Here is a 12659-nt window from a genome sequence, read left to right on the forward strand (position 1 = left end):
GACAGTGATGCCTGATGAGAGATGAGTGAGTGAACGCTGGGTTAACCCTCTTTAGAAAGCAAATTCTGAGCCGGCTGTGGTGGCGCAAGCCTGTAATCCCAGCAATCAGGAGATAGAGGCTAGGCAGATCTCTGTGAGTTCGAGGCCAGCCTAGTCTACAAATACATAGAAATAGAGTCCAGGACAGCCAAGGCTACACAGAGAAACCTGTCTTGGAAGAACAAAACAGCAACAATAAAAAGAAAGTTCTGAACTTGGAGTCCTGGATGAGAGAAACATAATAGGTACCTATTAATGACTGCTTTCACCATCTGTCCTAGAGTGGTTCAGTTAACATCTCTTTTTTTGAATGTCACTTTTTATTCTTGATAGGGGGAAACTCAAAATTAAACATGATTACATAATGTGTCATTTATTTCCTTTGTAATTTAATAGCCAATTTTCATTGTGCGCTTAATACTGAGTGTTTAAAAAATGTAAAACCACCAAAGAATCTAAACAGGAAAACAGTCAGCCAAAATTACAAATGGAGCTGCCGTACTAAACAGAGTTCTCAAAAGAAGAAACAAAAATGGCTAAGAAATGCCCGAAAGAAAAAGGAAGGAAAATAAGTTCCCATAGGACTCTATTTATAATACACAGCAAGACATATTTCCATCAGTGTAGACCCGACATTCACAAAGATCCCCACTGTCTCCCCAAAATAACTTCTCTGTGGTCAGTGACATCATGATCAACTTAACCACCCAGGCTAGGTAATTTCTTCTTCCTTCCTCCATAAGCGACCTACTGTGAGCTGGGCACTGTTCTGGGAATGGAGGCTCAGTACTGACGTAAGTGGGACATCTTCACCACCCCTACCTTCACACAGCGGGGGGAAGGAGTAAGAGGAGGAGAAATTAATGCCTGCCGAAGGAGGCTGGGCCTGCAGAGAGAAACCCTAGCGAGGAGCATGGGGAGTGTAGGTGCCATGAATTCACACAGATCTGGAAAGGCATCTGAGATAAAGGGAAATTGAGGAAGTGAGGATGACCCCATGATGAGGGGGGAAGAAGTGATCTGGAGACAGCCCGAACAGCAAACTCCAAGGCCACCGAGCAGGTCTAACAGGCTCCAAACTGGCAAAGAGTCCTGGATGGTGAGCGATCTGAGTGAAACAGAAGACTTGGTTCAGGAAGCACAAGTGAAGAAGGAGGACCATGACCAGGAGGAGGACTATCTTCGTTACTACAAGTTCTAAAGCTCTTGGGCTTCTGTCGGTGGGGATACCAGACATTGTCTGGCTGTGTCTGCTGTGCTGTGAACCAACTCTAAAGGACTAAGGATGCCAGCTAATGAAGACAGCTCTGTGAAAGGGGCTGCAGTTCCGGGCATAACCCGAAGGACACAGGAGGACAGTGCCATCAGAGAGGGATTCTCCATGAGGTTTACTGGCCTCTCTGCTTTTCCAGTATGTGTTTCTGGAAAGAGCTTGACAGAAAGATGTGCTTATGTTTTGTTTTGTTTGTTTGTTGTTGTTTTGGAATCTTTCCTCATAGGGTATACACAGAGGCGCTACAGACCTTGGCATTGGGTTGTGAGAGACAAAGCAAATGAAGAATGAACCCAAAGTTTTGGGCCTTTCAAAAAAGCTGCCTTTTTTTGTTTGTTTGTTTGTTTGTTTGTTTGTGGTTGATCTGCGATACCGTTCTTGATTGTACTCTGTTTTGGGTCAAATTTTGCCTTTGAATACCTCCTAGGCTTCACTGACTCACCCACTTCACAACCACTGTGCTCCCTGGACCTTTAGCAGCCCCCGGCCTTATTCTAGAACCTGGGCTGCTCTGTGGATCAGGGTTGCCTCAGTCACCCATGTGCAGGGAAATGGATGATCTTGGTTTTTTAACCTAAGGATGTGTTTTTTTACATTTAATGCACACTAGAGTGTTAATCCTTTCACTCTGCAGAACTTGGTTTTGGGGCTGGAGCGGTGGCTCAGAGGTTAAGAGCATTGGCTATTCTTTTAAAGGTCGCTGGAAATTGAACCCTGGTAGCTCATAACCGTCTATAATGAGATCTGGTGCAGGCACGTATGCAGGCAGAATATTGTATAAATAATAAATAAATAAATCTTAAAAAAAAACATTTCAATTAACTCACTCTTCCATATAGTTATGGGCTCTTTTCAAAACTCCAGGTTTGAATTCAGACTCCGGAGACATCAAGCTCGGCAGCTATTGCTTTTAAGAGAGTTGGAGGGAAATGGAAAACTCTTCACTACAGCTTTCAGTGTGTTCTTTCCTCTCCCTGCGCAGGCGCAGACTGAAGTGCACCCACTTAGTTATCTCAGATGCTTATACCCCAGTTTGAAAGTCCATTTAAATCACAAAAGCACAGCTATTCAAAGTCTTGTTATTAAAATGAGGTTTAAAATTAGAGAGTTGACCAGATGGGTCCGTGGAAAGACAGAATGTTTCCTAGAATTATCCTTTCCTTTCTCCTCTGGTGTCTTTTCAGGGAAAAAAAAAAAAAAAGGACATAAAGACATGAAGCATACTCCACAATTACAGATATCTAGATTCCAAAGCCCATAGGAATACCAGCAACACATGTACACAATCCACTCACGATTTTGTTTGCAGGCGCTCCAGAGAAAGAAATGAGGAGAAATGAATCTCCAGGCCAGCCTGACTGACCTGAATTCTGGAGCTATCCCTGACAGTATGTAACATAAGGCAGCTGGTCTGGGCTCTCCTTTCTCCATTGATTGGGTTTATTGTACCAAGTCTGGCTGACAGGACTTGATTGTGACAAGATGTGGATTCTGTTATGGACAGTTTTGTGGGAGTTGTTTTGTTTTTCTACATAAGGAAGTGAGCTGCTGTTAGAACTACAGAAAATAGTAAGGAATACAAACGAATCTGGGGTTGTAAGCAGAGATTCATGGGCATTCACAGGCAGGTGCAAAGGAGCAGGTGATACATTGGAATTTGGGACCCCTGAGCTGGACAGGGCAAAGGAGCTCATCTTTTGGTTCCCAGAAACACTATCTCACATAGCCTGGAGATTCTCACAATCATTCTACTCTGTAACTCCAAATGGTGCAGACACTGAACATCACTGGATCCATCCTCAGCCTGGCCACCTGGCTTTGGGTGGGGCAGGAACCCGGATAGTTAGGAAGAGAAGAAGCATGTTTTTTATGTCATTCCTCTCTTGATTCCCCCTTCTGGGAAGATTAAGTCTGGCCATCACTTTAAACAACAAAACAAGACACTTGTACTTTTATTTCTAGGATATTCTTTGTTGCAGACACCTACATTAGTTGAGCCCAGGTTGGGGAGGACATTGATGGTAGGAGCATTAAGAAACCATTAGCTTGTTGGTGGTGTGAGGGGGTAGCTCAGTGGCTAGACATGGGACCGTGATGTGCTGTACCCAGGGCCTCTATAAGGAGACCAAAGGTAGAGACAGGAGACTCCCCCAAAGCTTGCAGGCCAGCTAGCTGAAAGCTACAAAACATCCTATCTTAAGCAAGGTAAAGACTGACACACTCAAGCTTTCTTTTGACTTCCACATGTGTGTGTGATACACACACCAGGACTCACACACATGAATGTGTACGCACAGATAAACACATGCACAGATTTTTAAATTAACCATTAGTTTATTGAAAACTATAATAAATTCACAGTCATGTTAGGTGGATGAAAACTCTTTGATAAAAAAACCCTGCATTTATGTTGCTTTAAATATTATATATAGTATATAAAGGTCCATGTATGTACATTAAAAAAAAATCTTCATAAAGCTTGGCTTGGTCATATATACCTGTAATCCTGATGCTCAGAAGATGGAGGTAGGAGGATCAGGAGTTCAAGACCAGCCTAGGATACATGAAACCCAGTCTCAAAAAAAAAAAAAAAAAAAAAAGGAGATGGCAAGAGTATTCCATGGTCAGGAGCACTTGCTCTTCCCAGTCACACGCCGCAGCTCGCCAACACATGGAACTCTATAGGAGCAAAGGTCCAGCAGCTCTTGGTCCCAGTGACACTTGGACTATTGTCCCCATGACCGTCACATCCAGCAGATTTTTCTTCCTGTCGCTCTGTGAAGAAAACAAAACGTTGATCCCGAAGTTTTACTTGGTATCAGGATGATGTCAAAAGCGCCCCACACTCAGCGTTCCAGAGCATGAAAGGGATATGTGTGGCCAGGTGTAAACCTCCTTCTTTACTCCCGATGCCCTCCGGCAAGGCGAAGGTGACTCGGCGGTTCTCGACCTTCCTAATTCAGTTCCTCATGCCGTGGTGAAACCCCAGCCATAAAATTATTTCCCTTGCTCCTTCAGAACTGTAATTTTGCTAGTGATGAATTGTCAGGTAACTATCTGATATGTAGGATGTCCGATATGAGACCCCTGTTCGCCACACACAGGTTGAGAACCGCCGTTATAACTGGTCCTCTTCCCTTACAGATGTTGGAGTGGTGCTCAGATGATGCCTGCATAGTTAGTTAGTGTCCGACAGATGTACATACCATCTAGGCAGTCTGATCCCAGGGCCCTGCTGGAAACTGGAGGTCGTTGGCCTTTTCCTGGAAAGGGGTGTGTGGGTGTGTGGGTGTGGGGGTGTGTGCACTTGCACAACTTTGCTGAACGTAATAAGGACTTTGAGGCAATGACTTGATTCTGCAGCTGCAACAGGAAAGCAGCCACAATAAATATGTAAATGAATGAGTAACGCTGTGTTTCAATAAAGCCTTATTCGTATCTGAATTTCACATAATCTCCATATGCATGAAATACCCTTCTTTGGATTTTATTCCCAGTCATTTAGGAAAGAGAAAGACATTTATACTTCCAGGATAAGATTTCTACCATTTAGGTGGGGAGGAGGAGGAGGGCTGGGACATCTCTAGGAGTAGGGTGACAAAGGAGGCCAGTGCTAGAACTTTCTCCTTGGGAGTATTTGCTTGAGGGTCTGGGAGAAAAGTCACAGGGCAGCCGGGCTGTGGTGGTGTATGCCTTTAATCCCAGCAGAAGCAGGTGGATCTCGGTGAGTTCAAGGCCAGCCAGCGCTACACCAAGAAACCCTCTCTCAAAAAAACTAAAGCAAAACAAAAGAAAGGAAAAGAAAAAGGAAATCACAGGACCGGGTACCTGGAGAGGGTCATGACTATGTAATCTCAGCACTCTGGAAGCAGAGGCAGGAGAATCCCAAGTTCCAAGGTAGCCTGACCTCTGTAACAACACTCTTTCTCAGTGAGAGAGAGAGAGAGAGAGAGAGAGAGAGAGAGAGAGAGAGAGAGAGAGAGAGAAGGGGGCGTGGCCGAGGGGGCAGAGAATGTGGCACTTCTAAGAGCAGTGAGAATCCACTTTTTCCTTGTTTTTCTTATCTTCTGACTTAGCCCCTTTGAAGCCCACTGTTACCTCGGGGGAGACAGCGGCACACACAGGGGAGCTTTTGCAGCCATAGCAGATGCCTCCAGAGGGGACAGGGTGCGAACATCGTCCTCCCCACCCTACTCCCTGAGAGACTGGTACTAGAAGGAACGATCACAGTATTCCTGAGGAGACTGGAAGGGCCGGATGGACGTGACGATTTCACGCGGTGAAAGCTACGTGGGAAGAAAATTCAGATAGCCAGGTTGCTTTGGCAGTCCCGAGAAGAACGGTCTGGGGTCTTCCAGAAATAACTGAAGGGGCTTGGAAGGCAGAGTAGGAGCTTTCACGAGCAACTGGCCTGAAAAGTCTGTTATCCCACACCTGCTCTTTATCCCTACTATTCATGGTTTGGTGTGCCATTCTTTGTAACCTTTTGGGGAAAGGGCAGATGGGGTAGAGTTGTTCCAGACACAATAAAAGTGACTCAGAGCTTGGGGGGCTGTTAACTTGCGTGGCGGGGGTTTGAATTCCCTTCATCTCGGAAGGTGCTCTTTGAGACTGTGCGGTTGCAAAACTCCTTAAGAGTGTAAACCAGACCGAGGCTGGGATGCGGGCAACGGTAGGCCACGCCCCTCCGCCTACTCCAGTCTCAAGATGTAGCGCCATCAAGGGCTTCATCAAGGGCCTTGCTCATATTCGGGCACCCCTCCTGAACCCGTTTCTCTCACGACAACCAACTAAGTACTTTTCAGCGATTACCTTACTCAGCTGAACAGCTCCTGGCAGGTAGAGTCCTGGAGTTCATGACTTACGTAGTTTCTTAGTCATCTTACCGTGGCATAATGTTCGTATTTAAACAGGCCCTTCCCTCCCGTAATTTTACACCTCAGGGCTTATTTTCCTCAACATTCGCATGGCACCTTTGCAGAGAACCCCCGAGGAGGAGAGTTCATCCATTTCAGTTCTTCCTGGATGAAAACTCCACTTAGAAGCCATCTATTCGTCAATGCCTGCCCTCATTAAATGTGGTGTTGGCACACGCAAGGGCCAGGCAAGCCCTGGGGGGTGATTTTTATTTGTCCTGTGATTAAAAAAAAAAAAAAAAAAAAAAGGCCTCTCAGAATCTCAGTCTGTGCATTTGCAAATTGCTCTTGCAATTCTGTGCCTCAGTGAAAACACAAATGCCAGAATTCTTCAGGATGGTGCACGGCTTTGAAGAGAAGGAATTTTGTGCCCAAATGAGAACCGGAAAATTCAAACAGCCATTTTCTTAGCTCAATCTTGTAGAACCTGCTTTAAGTAGAAGCATATGAACAAGAAGAGAACGGCTTAGGGAATTCATTCAAGAATGAAAGGGAAAAGGCTGGGCATGGTGACATACACTTTAAATCCCAGCAATTGGGAGGCAGAAGCAGGAGGAGTTCTGTGAGTTCCAGGATAGCTAGAGCTACAAAGAGACCCATCTCAGAAGGAGGAGGAGGAGGAGGAGGAGGAGGAGGGGGGGGGGAGGAGAAGGAGGAGGAGGAGGAGGAGGAGGAGGAGGAGGAGGAGGAGGAGGGGGAGGAGGAGGAGGAGGAAGGGTGAGGGATAGGAGAAGAAAAAAAAAGAGAGAGAGAGAGAATAACTAGAAAAACCAGAAGCACACATAATTAGAACTAAGAAGGCTCTAGAACCACAGGTGTTCAGAAATCAGAGTATATAAGACAGCAGAATCGTGTACAGGTCTTATAAAATAAATTGCAAAAATCACAATGTAAACCAATTCACTGAAAAAAATTCACTGTAAATAAAGAAAATTGAGCCAAAAAAAAAAAAAAAATTCAAAAACCCACGCCCAAGCTAACTAAACAGCAAAGAAGAAATCGGAGTGAAAATATTACTTCTAAAGACTAGGCCTCACTAGAACAGCAAATACTTTTGTGTACTTGAAAAATAAGTCAGATAAACACGGTATTTACTCTCCGTGTCACTTCCTCTTCTGTTGATATGATAAAACACTATGACTCAATGCAACGTGTGGAGGAAAGGTTTAATTTAGCTTGTAGGCCCAGGGGATAAAAGTCCATGTGGGAGGCATGGCAGGAGGCAGCTGGCATGGTTGCAGGAGAGGAAGCTGAGAGGTCGCACCTGACACAGAAGCTTGAAGCGGGGATAGGGAGAGGACTACAGTGAGGCTGTATAATCTCTAAGCCTGACCCTAGGGATGTCCTTCCTCCATCAAGGCCGAACCACCTAAATCTTTACCACCAACCGGGAAACAAGTGTTCAAATGCCCTCCTCGCCCATGGAGGACTACGCTCTGGGTGAAGGCCACTAATTCAGACAGACGCTGCACTCATCCAAACACTGGTATATACCCATACAGTAATCAGGCAGAGATTTTGATAGGCACACAGGCCGACAGACAGACAGACAGACAGACAGACAGAATGACACAGGCGGGTGAAGGCAAAGGTTCAAGTTCCAGCCTCCGACCTCAAGGCTGTATTTATAGAGGACCCACACAAAAGTGACATTCCGCCACGAATGGTTATATAACAGATTACATCACTGTTTACAGTTGGGGTTCCCGAGACCTCCAGCGTTGACTCAAGTTCCCCTCCCCTCCCCTCCCCCCCCCCCCGCCGTGTCCAGTGTCAGCCATGTTTTAACTAACTCATAGGAGAGATGCATCAGCACAGCGTGTTATCTGAACATAAATGCTCTCTCACAACCTTCTGTTCCCAACACCCTGGCAACAAAACTTGCTAAAGCATATGGCGTAAAAACAGAAATGTATATTTCTATATGTGTATACAACAGAAATACGACCACAGCAGAGATCCAAAATAAAATACGGGTGAATCTCGTCAAGCAGTGTGTGGAAAGAGCAGCATAGAAGGAGTTTGTGAATTTTATTCTAGCAGAATGCCAGCAGACTATCTTATCAGAAAGTCAATAAAGACAAGTCCAAGGATCAGCTAAGAGATGTGTAGAAGACGTTTACTGTGGTTTCCAGAATGTTCCACAAAGGCCTAAATGCTGGAGGCTTGGTCCTCGGCTCAGTGCTCTTGGGAGGTGTTGGGACCTTTAAGCTGGAGGGATTGAGAACCAAGCAGGGGTCTGGGGGCCTGCTTTGCGAGAGGGTTGTGGGAAGCTGGTTTCTTTCCTCTTGCTCCTGTGAGGTCTGTTCTCCTCACAGGATCAGTCACCCCATAGATTCATACTCTCATGGTGACAATGGTAAAAATAGGAGGCGGGGGCTGCTCAGAGGAAGTAGGTGGCTACAGTCACCCCTGACATAGGCATCTTGTTTCCTGCCCTTTCTCTGTCTATCTCTATTTCCTGTCAGCCATGAGTGAGCTGATTTGCTCCAGACTGTGATAATCTGCCCCCACCCCCCCTGCACTGGCCAGGAACAAAGGAGCCAGCTGTCCAACAGAACTGTGAGTTAGAATAAATCTTTTCTCCATTGAAATGCTTTCCCTCAGGTATTGTCACTGTGACCAAAACAAACAACAACAAAACAGGCTACCATGGCGACCTATTAATAATAGATGGTGACACACATCTTTAACCCCAGCACTTGGGAGGCAGAGGCAGGCAGGTCTCTGAGTTCGAGGCCAGACTGGTCTACAGAGCGAGTTCCAGGACAGCCAGAACTACACTGAGAAACCCTGTCTCAAAATAAATAAATAAATAAAAATAAAGGAAAAAGAAGAGAAAAAAATAAACCAAACAAACAAACATATCCATAAAAATAAATAAGTAAATGAAAAAGATTTTTGGCTACATGGTAAATTTGAGACCAGGCTAGAGCTAAGAGACCCTGGCTCAACCACCTCCCAGATAAAAACTGAGGAGAAAGAGATTGGGGTGAGGGTTCCCCTGCAGCTAGAGCAACATCCAGGATACTCTATCCAGAGATAAAGGGAGAGACAGGAATCCCATGAGTCGGAGTAGACCAAATTTCTGATGACAGCGGTAACTGAACCAACAGCATTTTTGAATGAAGCAAAAATCACAGGAATCACAAAACCCCTCGATGGGCCTCTTCCAAAACTCAGGTGAAAATCAAATGGCCACGGCGATATTGAGGTCGTTAGCGCGCAGAAGCTCTGCATTTAAGAATGCTGCCGTACCGTGACAGAGGGAAGTTTCTCGAAATGGTAAGAGTTGACCTCCCTTTGGGTCTTTGCTGGATCTCCTCCCTCCGCCTCATGGCATAGCACGGGTCTCCTTGCCAGCGGCTGGCCTTGTGCACTTGCCCTTCTCAACTGAGCCACGAGAAATAAACTTCTTTTCTTTACAAAATACCAAGCCTGCAGCGCTCTTTTACATGAGCAAAACCAGACAGAAACATTTTTAGCACACTCTGTCCCATGGGTCCCAGCACACACACAGACACACACCAGCCCCTTCATAAAATCTACTAGTATGTTGAAATGCATGATCTTTCCATCTCTGCAGATTCTGTTCCTCTTCCCCCACAAATGTTCACAGACAAGTGCAGAAGAGGATCTCACTGCCAGAGGCCGTTCCTTGATTTGTTCCAGAAGAGTGTAAGCCGACCGAGCCAGACAGTGCGTCTTTTGCTTGTCGGTGGGAACTCTCCTGGCTGGAAGGAGCCTTGCAGTGCTGTGAGGTGTCATTTTGAATTCTGGCAGTAAGCTGATGCCCCCACCGACCATCATGGAAGGCATTTCCCGGGTCTTGGCCTTCACGCCTCCACCCAGTGTGACCTGACAGCCCTGCCCCTGTGGTCGAGGTGCCATTGTGATCTCTGTCAGCATTGTCTTTTCTGTACAAACCACAGAACTCTGGTCACAACTGAGACCACAGTGGTTTTTGCACAGAATCTCCCTAGCGTTGGCTCTTGGGGAGCATCTCCTGCTGACTTGGGTGCCTGAGCCCAGTGGAAGAGGGACCCTCATTGGAAGAGGTCACCTGTGGCCACGCAGGCAGGGTAGGAAAGGAGCTGTTGCTAGCTGCAGAGGCACACAACAGCATAGGAAATTAAATTCAGGAAGAGGCTTGTGAGAGCCAGAAAAATCTAACTGGAAAAAATATAATCACCATTCCTGCTAAATGACCCAGGAGCCAGTCCACCAAGCAACAGGGGGATGATCTCAGTCGTCACTGTATGAACTTTCTAATGAACATATGTCCTGTAGGGTCCCGGAAGGAAACGGCATGACCTCTCTTAGGAGTGCAGAAAACCAGAGCTGTGGGATATTCTTGTCTCCCTGGCACATAATGGAAAAAGACTGTCAAATTCGGAGGACGAGTTACAGAGAGAGGGGGGCCAAATCTCAAAACAGGCTTTATATATTTCACTAACTCAGTCTACACCGATTTGTGCCTGTGGTTTTTGAATAGCAATAACTCACTACGTATTATTGAAAATAAGCTTATGAAACTATGAGGGAATGGCCTACTATGTTTTGGAGGAATAACAAAAAATTAGCGGATCAAGAAGGGGATGTTGCTATTCTTGGCAAAGAAATGCTGTTGGGAGGAGTCATTATTTAAGGAGTGGGCAGGTGCAATCCGATAGATATGGTGCTAGTGCCACCTGCTGGTCGAATTATGAATTGCAGTTACCCAACGCTGATCCTCGCTGACTAGTCAGTAGTTTTTCTGTTGAAGGAAGAAACGTTGCCCTGACTGTAGACTAGTGGTAGGAAAAGGTTATCGGGAAGGGAGTGTGTAAGTGGACTCGGGAAGGCTGTATGGATAACATCTTCCCTGTCATCCCGTCTCTGACCAGGTGGACAAGAAGGGCTAATTGGATCTGCCTGCATACGTGGCTTGCTGTCCAACTTCTGTTAGTTACGGAACGCAGGTGCTAACAGCTCCTAGAACTATGTCCGAAGTCAGCGGTTCTCAAACCCCCTAACGCTGTGACCCTTTAATACAGTTTCTCGCGTTGTGGTGACCCCCGACCATAACATTATTGTTGTTGCTCCTTCGTAACTGTAATCTTCCTGTTGTTCTAAATCGTAATGTAGATATTTTGGAGGTAGGGATTTGCCAAGGGATCGCGAACAGCCAGGGGCAGTAAGGTCTGGGGCATGTAGTCAGTGGCCAATTACCGCAGCCTGAGGATGGCCTCACATCCAGGCAGCTGGTCACCTGGAGTCCAGGCAAATTAGAGGCCGTGGCTCAGGGCTCCCTGACAGTATGTGCTGGTCCTAGAACATCTCTGAGTGCCAACAAGCCCAAACCAAAAATGACGGCTCCAGTCTACCCAGTATCTTTGGTACAAAAGATGCTCCCTGTGGCCGGTCATTCACAGCTTCAGCCCATCTGTGCCCTTCATCCTCTTGGCCAATGTGGCCTCGGTAGCGTGGTGATCTAATCTAACCTTGTTGTGGACACTTAGCTGCTGAGTTCCATTCTGCTCGGGCAGGTTGAATGTGAGACCAAAGGCTGACCTGCTCAGCGACGTTAATTTCTTAATTTCATTTATAAATCCTTTACCAAAGAAAAGTTCTCAAAGGTTTTATTTCCTTATTTTATGTATGAGTGCTCTACCGGCATGTACGCCTGCATGCCAGAAGAGGGCATCAGATTCCAATATGGATGGTTGTGAGCCCCCTCGGAAATTTTTATGTGAATCTGTGTACGTCTGTATAGAATATAAGTATACAAATCAAATATTTATAATAAATCATGAAAAATGTGTTTTAAACCAAGTCCCTGGTACACATAATTTTACCATTTATTAAATATAAAAGCAGGGTCTGAGAGGTGGTGGCTCAGCCATTCAAGGCTAGGATCACAACCAAAAATAAATACAAAAACAAATTGTCACACTAATGAGATAATGTGTCTGCTTATTTTGTGATAAACAGTTTAACTCACTAAAGCAACAGCAGGACAAAGTCACTACTGTTTTTGTTACTTCTGTTTACAGAAAATGAAACTAATTGGATATTTACATGCTGAGCAATGATAATAGGAAAGAACTTTATTTTATAAAATTAACCATTCTGTTTCCGTAAGAGTAGAGAGCTTCGTGTGTAGAGTAACACACTGCAGTTTGTAACAGAATGACAACTATGCTGGGCTGTTTCCAGCAGTAAACCTTGGAGGCAGGTAGGAAGGGTGTGTGTGGGCCAAGTGTGTCAAAACTGCAATGAAGTTTCAAGATGCGATACAGACAGACAATGCCATATACACCCCAGATTCGTTACATGTAGATTTCAAATTTATTTATTTATTTTTGTCATGGTGCATTCAAAGCTTTTATTGTCGTCATTTTTCCCCACCCATGACCTGTTATAGTCAATTACAGCACGCCATGTGGGGC

Source organism: Meriones unguiculatus, chromosome 9 (genome assembly GCF_030254825.1).
Source record: "Meriones unguiculatus strain TT.TT164.6M chromosome 9, Bangor_MerUng_6.1, whole genome shotgun sequence".
NCBI classification, from domain to species: domain Eukaryota; kingdom Metazoa; phylum Chordata; class Mammalia; order Rodentia; family Muridae; genus Meriones; species Meriones unguiculatus.